The sequence below is a fragment of the Oryctolagus cuniculus genome, chromosome 2, assembly GCF_051225735.1.
Source record: "Oryctolagus cuniculus isolate XC-2025 breed Fujian yellow rabbit chromosome 2, ASM5122573v1, whole genome shotgun sequence".
NCBI classification, from domain to species: Eukaryota; Metazoa; Chordata; class Mammalia; order Lagomorpha; family Leporidae; genus Oryctolagus; species Oryctolagus cuniculus.
Window position 1 is genome coordinate 117,666,074 of NC_142868.1, and position 16,857 is coordinate 117,682,930.

General features: G+C 51.4%; 1 long non-coding RNA gene across 2 annotated transcripts in view; it reads right to left on the bottom strand.

The window, feature by feature from the left end:
* Window positions 1-16,857, bottom strand: part of LOC138848557 (uncharacterized) — a 170,687-nt gene that overhangs the window by 13,190 nt on the left and 140,640 nt on the right. The window contains exon 4 of one of the 2 annotated variants that reach the window (XR_016229204.1): window positions 9,565-9,633. This is a non-coding gene — a long non-coding RNA (uncharacterized LOC138848557). Of the gene's footprint in view, window positions 1-9,400; window positions 9,634-16,857 lie in introns of those variants that run through there. The other variant, XR_016229203.1, reaches the window with a different exon arrangement.

A 16,857-nucleotide genomic window follows, 5' to 3' on the forward strand; every position in this document is an offset into this window, starting at 1 on the left:
CCTGTCATCCAGGGAGTTCACACGCATGCGAGACAAGCACTGGTCTCTATTGTCAGGTGGACCATCCGGGTGCCGTGGTGCTCATGTGCGGGGCTGGTCCTACCCCTGTATGGGGCACCTCCCTGTGCTTAGGGGGTACCACTGCACACAGCCCCCGACTCCCCTTGTGGTCCCCAGGGGCCATCTCCCCAGCTCCCTCCCTCTTACTGAACAACATCTCCTGTGCACCCAGCTTTTTCCTCCCAGAGCACACTGGACCAGGGCAGCCGCCTGGCTTCCCTCCCGCTGCCCCACCAGGGCTTCCAGGGCCCTCCAGGAGGGGTAGCCTCCTTCTACACACAAAGATATTCGGGGCTCTTTCGTCACATACAATTCTTCCAAGAATGTATTGCCAGGGAAAAGAATTCCCCGAAGAATTGGCATGTTTTCTTTTACCGGACAACAAGAGCTGCATTCCTTTCTGGTTTCCTCTCCTTCCAGGAAGCTCGGAGCTGTGCGAGCGCTGGCTGCAGACACAACCGTCAGCCCCCTTCTCTGTTTGCTTCCTGCCCTGTCTGTCCAGGTTACCCGGGAGTGCATGTCCCTGTGTGTTAACAGCCGGCCGAGTGCTGACAACCCGTAGGAGGCTGTCCAGGCCTGTGGGGTGGTCTTGACGCTGTGTCCCGGCCCTCCCTCCCTGTTTCCCCCATCACACCTGCTGCAGAGTCCTCTCTACACATTGGCCTGAGGGACTTGCTGTTGGGGTGAACCTGTCTTTGGGATTACTGTGCCGTCCCAAGTGATCCTTGGTCCCTCCATCTCCTGAAATGAGAATTTTCCAAAGACAGAAATCTCTGGTGGTCTGGACCTGGGAGCCTGCTGCAGCCCCTGGCCAGAGGACCAAGCTTCAACTTCCCTATCAGCTCCATCTTTCACCCCATCTGGGACACTCCCAGGAGGGAGATGAGGAAAATGGGATTTTCCCATGTTAAAAAAGGATGAAATCCCGTTATTTGTGACAACATGGATGTACCTGGAAGACATGTTCAGTAGAATCAGTCAGACCCAGATGGACAGATATCACGTGTTCTCTCTCGTATGTGCAATCTTCAAAAGCTGACCTCACAGAAGCGGAGTGGTTGGGGCCGGCGCTGTGGCGTAGCATATGCAGTGCAGGCATCCCATATGGGCACTGGTTCAAGTCCCAGCTGCTCCACTTCCGATCCAGCTCTCTGCTATGGCCTGGGAAAGCAGTAGGAGATGGCCCAAGTCTTTGGGCCCCTGCACCCACATGGGAGACCTTGATGAAGCTCCTGGCTCCTGGCTTCAGATTGACATAGCTCCAGCCATTGTGGCCAACTGGGGAGTGAACCAGCAGATGAAAGACTTCTCTCTCTGTCTCTCTGCCTCTGCTTCTCTCTGTGTGTAACTTTGACTTTCAAATAAACAAATAAATCTTAAAAAAAAAAAAAAAAAAAAAAAAAAAGCTGAGTGGTCTTCAGAGGCTGGGGAGAGGCTTGGGACCAGATTGGGTATTGGTACTAAGAGTTAGATAAGAGGAATCAGTCTTGGTGGCTCCCAAAGGAACTTCAAAAAGTTCACGAAATGGTTCAATAGGTTAATCTTCCTTCTATGGAGTCGGCTTTCCTTATGGTCGCTGGTTCTAGTCCTAGCTGCTCCTCTTCCAATCTAATGCTCTGCTGTGGCCTGGGAAAGCAGCAGAAGATGGCGCAAGTGCTTGGGCCCCTGCACCCATGTGGGAGACCCGGATGAAGCTCCTGGCTCCTGGCTCCTGGCTTCAGACTGGCCAGCTTCGGCCGTTGCAGCCCATATGGGATGCCTGCACTGCATACGCTTCCAGCAGTGTTCTGGAATCTCTCTCTCTTTTTTTCTCTCTCTGCCTTTCTGTAAGTATGCCTTTCAAATAAATAATCTTTTAAAAAAGAAAGAAATCAGAGTTTGAATGGGATTGGCTCAACTCTGGCTGTTGTGGCCATTTTGGGAGTGAACCAGTGGATAAAAGACCTTTCCCTCTGTCTCTGCCTCTCACTATCTGCAACTCTACCTCTCAAATAAATAAATAAAAATCTTTAAAAAAAGAAAAGAAAAAGTTTTTTATTTTTATTTTTAATTCCACTTCCCATGAACATTTTTGAAGTGCCTTTATTATATTACACAGTAAGGGGATGATGGAAAATAATAACATCTTGTATATTTTAACCATGCTAAAATTTTGAATATTTTCATGACAAAGAAATGATAAATCTTTAAGAGGATAGTTTTTATTTACTCTGATTTGAGCATTATACAATGTATACCTGTATTGGAACATCACAGGGCACCCCATAAATAGGTACAATCTTTATATGTCAATTAAAAGTAAACAAATTAATTTTTCTTTAAGATAGAATTTGGGTCTGGCAGGTGGAGGACGGCCAGAAACTGTCAAACCGGAAGCTCTTGTTCCTTCCCCAGAGGAACCTGCACTCCTCCACCCGGCCGGGCCCAGAACTGAGGGTGTGGAGCCATCTGGGCGCTGCACCCGTCCGTGCCTCAGGCTCCTGATCAGGCCCTCAGTCAACCAGATGCACCTGCCGTCGGCCGGGAAGCCGTTTGTCGAGGACCTACCCTGCCTTTTGCCAAGTCTCAAGGCTCCTCCTGCTCTGGTGAGACAGGCTGCTCTCGGAAGCTGGTATTGGTTCCAGCTTCATCTTGTTTGGGAGACAGACAAAAAGAGAAAGGCAGAAACAGAAAGAGAAAGATTTCACATTCATTAGGTCACCCCCAAATGCCCACAGTGGTTGGGGCTGAGCCAGGGCTAAAGCTAGGAGCTGGGAACTCAATCCAGACCTCCCAGACGGGTGGCAGGAGCCCGGTTACCTGAGCCCCCGTCACTGCCTCCCAGCGTCTGCATTGCTAGAAGCAGGAGTCCAGGAGCTGGAGCCAGGCATCGGCACCCAGGTGTGTTAACTTCTAGGCCCAAGGCGAGCTTCGAAGCTTATCTTAAATCATCACTTGTGTGTGGACAGTAAAAGTGCCCTATCTTTTCTTGTGTACATGCTCACTCAAAGGAAAACAGAGACATAAAAGTCATTTTAAAGTCAGCCGGAAAAGTGCTTCAAGTATGAAGTTTACAATCTGAGCCTGTGACCTCGACTACCTTAACTAGTGGTCACAGAATGGCCAGATACCAGGTATTTGAGGCCTCCAGACATCATGCCATCCTCACTGGTTTGCTGGGTAAGAGTCATCCGTCTCTACTTCCAGACTTCGCACTGAAGCCGCTCCAACACAAGAGGTTGGACAGCAATCCCATAACCTGGGAGTCCCCCATATGGCACCACCCAGCCCAAGAGCAAACCAGGAACACAAGCGATGGGCTGGGAGTGGCTCATGCTCCTTCCTGGGCTTGTCTGCCTTGCCAGGAAACCTTCTGTTCCAAACTGAGAAGGGTGTACGGTGAGCAGGTCTCTGGGACCGGGTCGGCACTCCCGCTCTCACCCCGTGAATGCCTTTCAAGTCTGCGCAGAGTCTGGGCTCTCCCTTGCTCTGGCCTTCTGCTCAAGCTGGGGCCCATTTCCCCCAGGCTGACTCATCTCCTTCCAGCTTCCCATCGCAGCCTGGAAGCCTTCTCCTATCCCCTCCAAGACAGGTCAGGGCCTCCTCAAGCCCCTGAGGCCCCAGCCTTGCCTTCCCTCACGCCACCCCTGCATTGCAGTACTCAATTGCTTGTCTTCCCGTGGACGGGGACCAAGTCAATCTGAGTCATTCAGACACCCCGAGGGCTCCTTGCAGAGTACGGCAAACAGCAGGCTGCCAGAAACACTCCTTTGCATGAAGAATCCCCAGATGGACTGACCAAGCTGGGGAGAGTCAAGCAGCCAGCAGGCAGAGCCCAGCACTGGAGGGGTGCAGACCCTCCACATCCAGTGAGCTGGTCACTTCTAGCCTTTCCTGCTGCTGCCCAGCCCCCACCATAGGGTCACCCAGGGGAGCTACATAGCAATTACTGGGGAACGAGTGAGGGGGAAAATAATGAGTTTGTGGGCAAAGAAACCCTATTTTTTTTTAAAGATTTAGAAAGGCAAAGTTACAGCGATGCAGAGGCAAAGAGAGAGAGAGAAAGGTTTTCCATCAGATGGTTCACTCCCCAGATGGTTGGGACAGCCAGAGCTGGACCCATCCAAAGCCAGGAGCCAGGAGCTTCTTCCGGGTCTCCCACACAAGTGCAGGGGCCCAAGGACTTGGGCCATCTTCTGCTTTCCTAAGCCATTAGCAGAGAGCTGGATTGGAACTGGAGCAGCCGGGACTCAAATCGGTGCCCATATGGGATGCCGGCACTGCAGGCAGTGGCTTTACCCACTACGCCACAGCCCCAGCCCCAGAGAAATCCTGTCTTAGAAAATGGATGGTGTGGCCCCAGCTGTGTCTCCAGAGACTTCAACAATGTTCTCGGAGTCTCAGCAATAACTTGGGAACGAGGGGTTACTGCACTCACTGTCTGCTGTAGAAGCTTGCAGAGTTATTTCATTTTTTTTTTAATTTGGATAATGTAAAAATCGTGTTTGTCACCAGTAGCATTTCAGCTATGAACAACAACGATGGATTCATGCTTGCGAACAAGGATTTTTCTTTGAACTGAGTTCTCTCAACTTCCTACCCCCAATCAGTCCCTCCTACACACGGCCACCCTTTAACGCCCTAAGTCCCAAGGGACTGTGGCAAGGTCCCCTGTCCCACACGTCCCCGATCTCCCTGCCCCTTGCCTCCTGCTCAGATGTCAGGGGCCTCCTGGTGACCCTGCAGACCCCCAGACCTTCTTCCCACTGAGTGATGGGAGGCAGAATGTCTGTGCAATATACACGGCGGTTCCCCAAGGCCGACCCGCATCAGAGCCACCCGAGCTGGTGAAAATCGAGATTTCTGGGCCTCACCCCCCGAGTGTCTGTTTCTCTAGGTCCCAGGTAGAAGCCTGGGATTCAGAGAGTCTGCATTTCTGCCAGTTCCTGGGTGTTGCCGGTGCTGCAGGGCCAGGTAGCACACTCTGAGGACGTTGTAGCCGTACGTCCTGACTCCGTGCTCCTTCTGCCAGGGCCCGGCTGGCACCTTCCCTGGGGACCCAGGCCATCCTGGCCCTTCCCGATGCCTGCTGCCTCGGCACCGCACCATCACAACAGCCGCCTCTTACTGGTGTTCTCTTCCCTCTCGGCCTAAATCAGCTTTAATCATGTTTCCCTCCATGTGGCCTGGGCCCAGCCAAGCCTTGGCCGGAAGATACCACACAGGCGCAAGTCAGCATGACTGCGTGCAGAACACAGAGAGGGGTGGGGGGAGAGAAAAGGGGCCGAGGGCCTTGGAAACAGAAGACAGAGGGAGAAAGAAGAGTGAAGACACAGGAGAAGGTGTTTTTCGGTCCCACTGACGCAAGGTGACTAGGGAGCTGGCAGAGGCCCAGGTCCCAGAGCGCAGAGGAAGCAAGCCAAAGGACCCTAACTCCTCTCTGTGCACAGAGTTGCCGCCCACCAGAAAACCAACCCAAGCCAGGTGTCAGAGGACAGTGACTGACAGCCAGCCTCCTTTCGAAGTCTCCTGGTCACTGTCAGTCCAGACACACGCAGGAGCAGGGGTAGAAAGCATGCAGGCAGGTGCACCCTCTCCAGGACTTGGGCCTAGACCCATTTGTCCTTGAGTCAGGAGAATCAGCCACCGGCAGGAAGGGGAAGTGGTTGCGGTGTGGGGAGAGCATCTGGGCCTGCACAGATGTCAGCGCTGGCACTGGAGGCAGGAAACCCCCGCTCCGGTCCCAGCCCTCCTGGTGCTTGGGAATCACCTGGGCCCCTCCCACTGACTCTGGTGGAAGTGGCCTGGGGTGGAGCCTGCTTGCCAAAGCGGTCCCCATATGCCGAGTCTCACTGACGTGGCCCCCTGGGGCTCCGTCCACCTGCCATGGACATGGGCCTGAGATGCTGCCTCAGCAAGTGTGGAATCGGGGGTCGGGGGAGAGGTCCACGAAGGGGCACAAACAAGACCAGAAAGTGGATCAGCCACAGAAGCATCTTGCAGAGCAACCACACTGCGTGCTCCCCCTGTCCCCCTGTTCCCCCCAGAAGCCCACTTCGCAGGGTACCCCCACATGAGGTGACTCGGCACCCTGCCTCGGGGACCCCAGGGGTCTCTTCCATCAGCCTGACTCCCCGCTCGGAGCCACCCCTCAGCCACTGGAACTCACTGCAGCAGGATGAGGCCTTGGTTTTCTCAGCTGTGTCCTAGGGAGCTTTGGTAGGGATTCGACAAGAGAACGTGTGGCCTTGGGGATGGCGCTGGGGCGAAGCAGGTTAACGCCCTGGCCTGAAGCACCGGCATCCCATATGGGCGCTGGTTCCAGACCCTGCTGCTCCACTTCCTGTCCAGCTCTCTGCTGTGGCCTGGGAAAGCAGTGGGAGATGATCCAAGTCCTTGGGCTCCTGCACCTGCTTGGAAGACCCGGAAGAAGCTCCTGGCTCCTGGCTTCGAATCGCTGCAGCTCCAGCTGTTGTGGCCAATTGGGGAGTGAACCATCAAATGGAAGACCTCTCTCTCTCTCTCTCTCTCTCTCTCTCTGCCTCTCCTCTCTCTGTGTAACTCTGACTTTCAAAGAGGTGGGAAAGGCAGAGGCGAGGGTCCTGCGGCTGGAGCTCCAGGGCCCAGAGGCTGACCATGCAAGTGAGGCCCGGATGCTACTGCCCCTCCCCGGCTCTTCAGTGGCTCCCTCTTCCCCTGCTATGCAAAGAAGACAAAGCCTAAGTGGACGGCTCTGCTTTCTGGAAGTGAGGATAGGGGGTGACAGGAGGGGAGGGGAGGGGACTAGGTCTCCTCCTGTATAGACCCGGGAGCATCCTTACATCAGAGGAGCGGGATGTCGCTGTGTGAGGTGTGAGGACCCTCTGAGCACAGCACACCTGTAACTGGGGTGCTCCAGGGAACGGGGGGGAGGGACTCCTGCCATCGTCATCTCCTTCAGACTCGGGGGATTCTGCAGCCTTCGCCCCTGCCCTCTTTAAAGCCATCTGTTTGTGTTCACAGAATTAATTAGTAATCAACCAGGCTAAGTCGCTCTCATCTCCCAGAGGAAGTCCTTTCAACCGAGGACCAAAAACTAAGCCAAAGAAGTAGCCTTCTGACAGTGGGCATTTCAGCCGTCAACCGACAGATCGCAGGAGGGAATGTTTTCCAGTGGGCAGATCCCCAGCTTTCAAAACACTTCCTGCTGGGGCCGGCGCTGTGGTGCAGCGGGTAAAACTGACACCTGCAGTGCCGGCATCCCCTATGGGCGCCGGTTCAAGTCCTGGCTGCTCCACTTCCCCTCCAGCTCCCTGCTAATGGCCTGGGAAAAGCAGCGAAGATGATCCAAGTGCTTGGGCCCCTGCACCCACATGGGAGATGCAGACGGAGCTCCTGACTCCCGGCTTCCGCCTGCCCCAGTGCTGACCCTTGTGGCCATCTAGGGAGTGAAGCAGCAGATGGAAGAGCTCTCTCTTCTCTCTCTCTGTCTGTCCCTCTCTCTCTGTGTAACTCCGATTTTCAAAATAAATAAATAAATCTCTAAAAAATGAAAAGGCCTGCTGTTCCTGCCCGAGCTGCAGAAGCACTGGCCCCAGGGCGCTGCTGGTTAGAATCATAGCCCCGAGGCCACGAGTCAAGGAGGTTTGCCTTTGGCGCCTCTACCTGAAATCAAAGCTCCGCCAGCCCGGCAGATTCCCCTTTCATGGTCCCGGCCCCCCCATCTGGCTAGTGCTGCTCTGAGGCCAGGGATCGCTGAGGGTGGGTGCTTCTGCACGACAGAGGCTCAGGCAACAGGCAGGCGCCGTAGGGTGGGCAAGCACCCGAAGCCACCTCTGCCTCTTTTTCCGCAGCGAAGGAGTCAGAAGAGCAGCACCTGCCTTTGGGCTCCTCATCTGCCCTCACCACTCCCAGCCCTTCCTGCTACGCTCACAGCAGGCTGGATGCCCACTTCCCAGGTAGGGATACTGAGGCCCCAGGACTTGGAGGCGGATTGGAACCTGCAGGGTGTGCTCTCCGCCTCTCCGCCACACCCCTGCAGTCTCACCCTGAACTTTCTGCCTTTGCCACACAGCTGTGTCTGCACTACAGCTCACCCCAGAGGAGCGCCTGGAGCTCACGCCCCCCAGCCCCCACCCCAGCACCCGCCCAGGGAGGTTTCCTGAGCCTGGCAGTGATGGCCGCAAGCAAAGAATGGAACCAAGGGGGAAAGGGCAGTGGCTCATTCTGGAACAAGAAGACTTTTCTGTGTCCTCCAAGTCCCGGTGTTCTCGGGGACCTGTGATCTTACTGCTCAGCGTGCAAGCCCCGTCCATGCTCCAGCCCCACTGCCCTCCTCGGCAGACTGGAGGGTCACGCTGAATGTTCTGGGAGCCCCCACACCACGGTAACGCAACTTCAATTTGTGTGGTGCAGCCACACAGGGGTTCTGAGAAAATGCACAGCTCCCTTTGCCAGCGCCTCTCACACTGGTGGTTGGCAGGAAAAAGATTAGAACGCCCTGGACGTCTCATTGAGAAGTCAACCAGAGAGCGGGCAAGACATAGAGAAAGAGATCTTCCATCTGCCGGTTCACTTCCCCTGGCCGGGCCAGGCTGAAGCCCGGAGCCAGGAACCCCATCCTCACTTCTCATAGGGGTGCAGGGGCCCAAGCACTTGGACCATCTTCTGCTGCTTTTCCAGCTGCACTAGTGGGAAGCTGGATCGGAAGTGGAGCAACCGTGACTCCAACCAGCTCTCCGACATGGGCTGTTAGTATCGCAAACAGTGGCTTAACCCGCTGTGCCCCAATGCCAGTCCCCTGGCTTTGTCTGTTCTTGAACTTGATGTAAAAAGAACCCTACATGGCCTCTTTGTGGGTGTCTGCCTGGCTGAAGGGACAGCCTCAGGCTGGGCCTCCGGGCGCCCTTTGTGGCAGGGGGAATCCCAGGCTCACAGAAGCTGAGCTCACTGCCCAGCGAGCCTGCGACTACAGAGCAAGCCCCTCTGTAGGAAGCATCCAGCCACCCTCCTCTGGAGAGGACCAGAGTCTCTGCCCCTCCAGGAAGGAGGAGTCGTGAATCCATGCTGCCTTCCTTTGGGGACCAGGTTGCAACCAGGATTTGCCAGGCCCAGGTCACCTTCCCCGGGGAACGTGAGGGTGGGGAGACAACCCTGCTGCCATGTTGTCCTTCCAGTCTAAAACTCCTAACTTCCTCTTCCCCTTTCTTTTACCCCCGGGCAGCGTGCTCCTCTGATCGCCTGCTGCATTATTTCCAGAGTTCACCATTGAACTTGGCTGGAGGGAGAGAAGGGAGAATGGAGCTACACTCTCTTGTCTGGATCAGAATCTTCGCATAACTCTTGAAAACGAAAGCATTCATTGACTGAATCATCCCAAAGATAGCTTTGGATGCAATTTATTGGCCTAAATATAGCTGAGCTATAAAAAAGAAAATAAAATCTCTGGCTCTCAAAAGTAGTAGGATCTCAGATGCCGAGCAACCCTCCCTCACACCCATCCTTCCCCTTTGGGGCCATCACTTGGGGGCCGTCAGAGTTACCCACCCAGTGGCTTCCTTGTTGACTCCGGGTGTTGATGTTCAAGGAAAACTCCATGGAATCTGTGGGGCAGAGCTGGGGAGAAAAAGGCAGAGTTGCCTCTTTTAGTTGTTATAACTAGAAAATCTCCAGACAATGCATGAACAGTCAGCAACGAGGAATGCAGGTTGTTGACAGAAAGAATCTCACATGGGATGGAGAGAAAGCAAGGCCAGTGAGCTTTTCAAACATATGTTAATACCTCCCACCCCAGCTAGGCAGGAACCTGCCTCCGAAACAGGAAACAGGACATACCAGCCGCGAGACTGCCCGCCTGGCCCCCGAGAGCCCAGCTGGCCCCCTGATCACGCTCCTATTTCAAGTCGGTGACGCAGGTCTTGTTTTCCTTCGCTGCACCTGACACAGTGACTTCAGCACAGGCCGAGTCCATGTGAGAAGGGAGGGGGCTGTTTCTAGACCTGGGCTCGCGGCCTGCTGCCTCTGCCTGGTCCTGGGCGCCTTCGAAGAAGCAGGTGTCCTCTGCATGTCCCCCTCGGGGCCCCACCAGAGGGAGCCTTGTCCGAGAGCTGCCTTTGGAGGCACAGACACGGAGGCCAAGGGCGACCCCTGGCTCTCCCCACCGCAGCACACACCACACCCTGGGCTTCCGGGGCCAGCTCACACCCACCTTGCAGTGGAAGTGGCCCCCGGGCCGTGCTGGCCCTGCTCTCTCGGGAACGCAGGAGGACACAGACCTGGACCCCACTGTTCTGTCTCTGGGCCAGTTGCTTGGCTGGGCCTTGGTCTCCTGCTTTACACTCAGCCGTCGCTCCTTACCCCTCTGGAACGTGTCTCCTGAGCCCCAGAGGATGCCTGCAACTGTAGCTGGTGCCAGATCTCACACATTCTGTGACTTTTCTCTGTGAATACACACCTGTGATAAAATTTAACTTATAAATTAGGCACAGTACAAGATGAATGACAATAACTAACAGTAAAATAGAACAACTACAGCAATTCAATAACAAAACAGCCAGCACCACTACCCTAACACTTTGAGTTCATTGTGAAATAACATGGGCGCCTGTTCGAGTCCTGGCTGCTCCTCTTCCGATCCAGCTCTCTGCTATGGCCTGGGAAAGAAGTAGAAGATGGCCCAAGCTCTTGGGCCCCTGCACCTGCGTGGGAGACCCGGAAGAAGCTTCTGGCACCTGACTTCTGATCGGCACAGCTCTGGCCATTGAAGCCATTTGGGGAGTGAACCAGTGGATGGAAGACCTTTCTTTCTGTCTCTCCCTCTCACTGTCTGTAACTCTCTCTCTCAAATCAAGACAGCTAAGTGAGTCACGGGCAGGTTGCCACGTAGTGTAAGTACGCAGGACAAAGGGAAGATTCACATCCAAGGTGGATGGAGTGGGATGGCATGAGACGTCATCACATGGCTCAGAACAGCTCACAGTTGAAAGCTTACGAGTTGTTTATTTCTGGATGTTTTCATTTAATATTTTTGGACGAGGGTTGACCTCAGGTAACTGAAACTGTGGGAAGCAAATCATGGCCAGGGGAGGACCACTGTGAATCAGACCACCCTCAGTTACGTAGATTAAGTGAGAGATTGTAGGTCAAAGCTCTCCATGGTGCTGACCGTAGGATGTGCTCAATAAATTCCAGCTATTAATATAGTTGTAGCTGTAGCTGTCATTCTCAGAATGCTCAAGGCATTTCATGCATGCTGTTTGACTTGATTTCTAAAGGGCTGTATATTTAATTAATTTAATATTCTCTACAGTTATGCAATATGTAGTTCTACCTTACCATACACTTGGTCCCATAACTCCTTTAGGTGTCTGGTTTCAGAGGCCACTCTCTTCACCTCCTACAGGGGGCACTGTTCTGACTGCCGTGTGAGGCTCATCTGGTCTTAGCACTTCTGAGGGGGTCGCTGTCCCTGGGCAGTACATGAAGGCAGGATGGTCAGACTCATGGAGTGAGCTGACAAGCCACAGGGCCACGGACTGCAGTGGTGGTGCCTGGGGCAGCACAGCAGACAGCACGGTATCCCAGGCCCAGCAGCAGCAGCATCGAGCTCACAGCAAGTACGGTGATGAGCGTTCTATACACCTGCTCTCATTTAACTCACAACTGCGGACACTGACTCTGTCGTAAACCCCACTTCAGACGATAAGACCAAAGTTCAGAGAGACCAATGACGCTTCACAGGGCACACAACTAGGGAGTGGTCCTATTGCCCGGTCTGCATGTACAAGCTTTGTCTCAACACCTGTGCTGCCAGCTACTGCAGTGCCCAAACAGAACCCCTAAGAACAACTTGAACCACTGACTGATTCATGCAGCCAGTGGAAAGAGGCCAGTCTATTTTCCATAGATTCCTTGGGATTCTCTATGTGCACAATGACATCGTCTGCAAAAAAGAAGAAAGTTTTACCTCTTTCCCAACCATCACGAAGTATTATTTCCTTTTCCTGCCTTATTGCAGTGGCTAGATCTCCCCGTGCTACATTGAATATGCGTCATGAAAGTGGATTGTCTCAGCTTGCTCTAGACCTTAGCAGGAATGTATTCAGTGTCATTAAATGCAATGTCTGGTGTAGATTTTTGGCAGGTGTTTTTTGTGAGGTTGAGGAAGTGCCCTTCTATTTGTAGTACATTCTTCTTTTTTAAATCATTCACTGGTGTTGAATCTTTTTACATGATTTTTCTGCATCAGTTGATGTGTTCATAGATTTTTCTTCTCTAGCCCATTTTTCAAATATTGAAAAACTTAGTCATGGTGGACTTTCCCCTTTTATATGTTGTTGAATTTGATGAATTAAATTTGATGGGGGTAACTTTTCCACATCTAAGTTCATAAGAGATATTGGTCTTCAGCTTTCTGTTTTGCATACTACCTCCAGCTGCCTTTGATATAAGAGTAATTATGATCTCATAAAAATGGCATTGAGAAGTGGCCCCTCCTCTCCTACTTACTGGAAGATACTATGCAGAATTGGTATTAATTCTTCTTGGAATGTTTGGTTATAGTTTCCAGAGGAACCATTTTGGACCTGAAGATTTCTTTTTGGGGTAGTACTTTAATTACAGATTCAATTTCTCAGGATGGACCTAAAAGCACAGTGTACTAAGCTACCTCTTGGGACGCCCACATCCCATGTCAGAGCACCTGGTTTTGGTCCCGTCTACTCAGCTTCTGATTCAGCTTCCTGCTAATGTGCATCCTGGGTAGCAGTAGATGATGTTCAAGTACTGGCGTCCCTTTCACTCATGGAAGAAGCCCCGCTGGAGTTCCAGGCTCGTGGCTTCATCCTGGCCCAGCCCTGGCTACTGTGGGCATTTGGGGTGTGAACTAACAGACGGAAGATACTGCTCTGTTTATCTTACTGTTGCTCTTTCAAATAAGTAAAACAAAATAAACACTTAGAAATCTAGTTTCTTTATTAGTCACAGAAATATGCAGATTATTCATTTTATCCTGGCTGAGTGTCAGGAGTTTGTGCCATGAGGAATTAGTCCATTTCTTCTAACTTGTTGAACTCATGAGCTAAAAGCCATTTGAAGTACTTTCTAAATTGTTCAGTGGCTGCAGGATCTGTTGTGGTGTTTTCTGCTTCATGCCAGATATCGGTGATTTGTGTCTTTTCTCTTTTTACCTTTGATAATCTTGCTGGAAATTTTTAATTATATTGATTTTTAAGAGCTGTCTGTTTCCAGTTTTTCTATTGCTTTCCAGTTTTCATGTTCATTGATTTCTGCTCTGTGTTATTTTTTTCCCTCTTCTGTTTGCCTTGAGTTTATTTTGCGGAGTTTTTCTATTCTCTTGAAGTAGGAATTTAGATCGCTGTTTGGAGATGTTTCCTCTTCTCTAACATAAGCATTCAGTCCCATAAATTTCTCTCTCGGCACTGCTTGAACAACATCTCACACATTTTAACAAGCTCGGTTTTCATGTTCAGTTTTATGGATTTTTTAGATTTCCTTTGAGATCTCCACTTGACTCTTGAATTATGCAGAAGTTTGCTGTTTAGTTTCCAAGTGTTGGGAGATTCTCCTATCGACTTTCTGCTTTGATTTCTAGTTCGAGTCCATTATGGTCTGATGGCATACTCTGTGTGTGACTGCATTTCTTCCCAACTTGTGAACATTGTTTAAACACCTAGGACATCTGAGAGAATGTTCCATGGACCTTTAACAGAAGGTGCATCCTGCAGCTGTCGGACAACGTGTGCTACAAACGTCAGTGGGACCAGTGAGTTGATGGTGGCATTGCCTTCTCTGATATTCTTGCTGATTTCTCTCCCAGAGTTCTAACACAAGTTTGGGGAACTCAGGGGTTCTGGATTTCTTCTTTCAGTTGTCTGAATTTTGGCTTCACACACATGAAACTGTTGTTGCCCCACAAAACTGCTACATCTTCTGGGTGGATTAATCCTCTTTCTCATGAATAATGCCGCTCTTTGCCTATAGCAACCTTCTTCGCTCTGAAGTCTGCCTTGCCAGATAGTAAAACAACCACTCATGTCTCCTAACGACTGCCTGGTGCATCTCCTCCCAGTCTCCTGCTGTCGGCCTACCTGTGCCACTGAATTTGAGGTTTGTTTCTTGCAGGCGACACACAGTAGGGTCACTTTTCTTGATCTACTCTGCCAGTCTCTGCATTTTAATTGGTTTATTTAGAGCATTTACATTTAAGATAATTTTGATATTCTAGGATTGAATCTGACATTGTATTAATTTTTTTCTGTTTCTCATTCTTGTTTTTTTTTCCTTGCCTTCTTATGCATTACTTCAACATTCTTCAGAGTTCCATTTTGATTTAATGATAACACTTTCTAGTCTGCTGCTTTGTGTGGTTTTCTTAGCCATGACTGTGTCAGGAAGCTCTGCTGTTGGGCAACGTTCGTGGGTGGGGAAGAAGCCACTGGCCTGGGTCTCCTTTACCCCACTGGACAGTGCAGGGAGACACACGGCTTCACTGCTGCCTCCATGCAGAGTCAGGCACCGCAGGGGTCCCGATGGTGGGCCAGGGGCCAGAACGGCTCAGGGCTTTGCTGCTGTTGCTTGAGTACACTGTCTGCAAGGACATGGACTGTGAAACGGGAACTCAGACTTTCTGGGTCTCCGTCGGGCTTCCTTTTCCCTGGACTGTGCTCTCAGAAAACAAGACATTCTTGGTGGTGGTGGTGGTATTTCTGTGCCTGTTGGTGATCCCAGCTTGCACACCTCTGCAGAGCCCAGCCCAGGGTATATGGGAAACCGAAAGAAAACCCAGGGAACTCCCCAGGTTACGTTTCTCAAGCGCTTTCCTGCCAGGCCACCATTGTTGTTTCTTCTAGCTTTCAGAGCTGTGACTCACTGTCCACCGAGTAGCTGTATGCAGAGGAGCAGGGCCTGCTACGGCGTTTATGCCACTTGTCCCAGAGCTGCACACAGCACAGCCCATTTCTAAAACTGTTTCAGATATATTTTCTTTCCAGAAAGCAGAAAAAGTACGATCAATGGTGCTTCCTATGATCAAAACTACACCCTCTACTTCCTTCAAGGGATCAATTGCATTGCTTAATGGTTGCATTTCTCTGTGCTGGTGAGATAGATGCTACTTTACTCACCAGCTTTTAGTCCAGGAAGAAGGGACAACCTGTTTTGATGTTCAGAGGGAATTCATTATCCTGAAGACTAGACATGGGGCCAACACAGAGGAGAACGGGAGGAGAACGAAGGAAATGAGGCTTTCCTTTGGGGCTGAAAGGCTTCAACTACATTTATCCTGAAACAGACAGCTTTGGGAGAACTTTCTTTTTCAATTTGAGAGGTGCAAAGACAGAGAGAGATTCAGTGAGAGAGTTCACTGCTAGTTTACTCCCCAATGCCCACAAAGGCCGGGGTTCTGCTGGGCCAAAGCGGGAAGCTGGAAACGCAGTCGAGTTCTGTGTGGGCGGCGGGTACCCACTGGTTGAGCCATCGCTGCTACCTCTCAGAGTCTGCACTGGCAGGAAACCGGAGTCAGAGGCCAGAGCCAGGGACCAGAGCTGTGGCGCAGTGGGTTAAGCCACTGCCTGGAGCCCCGGCAGCTCCACTGCTGATCCAACTCCCTGCTAATGCGTCTGGGAAAGCAGCGAAAGATGGCTCAAATGCTTGGTCCCCTGCCACCCATGTGGGAGACCTGGCTGAAGCTCCCAGCTCCTGGCGTCAACCTGGCCTAACCCTGGCTGTTGGGGCTATCTGGAGAGTGAACCAGCAGATGGAAGACCTCTCTCTCTCTCTCTCTCCTCTATCTCTGTAACTCTGCCTTTCAAATGAATAAATACATCTTTAGAGGAAACAGCAGCAGCCGCAGCAGCTGGAGCTAAGACTCAAAGCCAGGTTTTGCTATGGGGCACACGGGCATCTCGACGGCTGGGCTGATAGCCCACTCCTGGAGCGTCCTTAATCACCAGTGGTGAACTGCACTAATAAAGCCTGCTCACGTCTGTTCCTCTTGCTTCTCATCCTGGATCCTTGCCCAGCACAGACAGCGTGGGCTCTCGGCCCAGTGACTCACGGGAAAGTAAGTACTATATTAAACACTTGCAGTTTGTGTTTTAAATTAACCAGCAGTGAACTCTGTGCCAACTGATAGAGCCCTGTTCCCCTTTAGAAATTTTTAGGGTGAGGGAAAGGCTATAGAAGCCAGTCATCTTTTTTTAAAAGTGTGGACCGCGCCCCCACCAACAACCGGTCCAATTCGCTGAATGTCTTTTACATTAAAGAGACAGTTTAGGAAAAAGGAGACTGCGTTTAACGTGATTTATGCCACTCTCTCCTTGGGCCTTAAATTACCTCTTCCTCAGATTTTAAAATCGCCTATAGATGAATGTCTGAGCTTTTACAATGTACAGCAAAGCTCATGAGTTTACGCGATTTTAGCTTACACCATACACTGACTCATAGGATGTGAATAACAGAAATGTTAAACTCGAATATTTCTACCCTTAAGATGAAGCTGGGACCTTGAGAATCTAATGCATTAATAAACTCCTTAAATTAAAAAAAATGATGTTGAATGTCCAAATGTGAAGTGAAAATTTTCAAGCACATGGGATACACCTATTTTTAAAAGCCCTGTGTCTCCATTAATTCTATCTTTAAAGAAACTTTCTCAAAAATATATACATCTACCGGCACTATGTGAAAAGTGTATTGTTTAAGTAAGCTGTGGCACAGCGGGTTAAGCCGCTGCCTGCGACACCAGCATCCCATGTGGGCTCTGGTTCAGGTCCCTGCTGCTCTGCTTCCAATCCAGCTCCGTGCTAAAGGCCTGGGCAA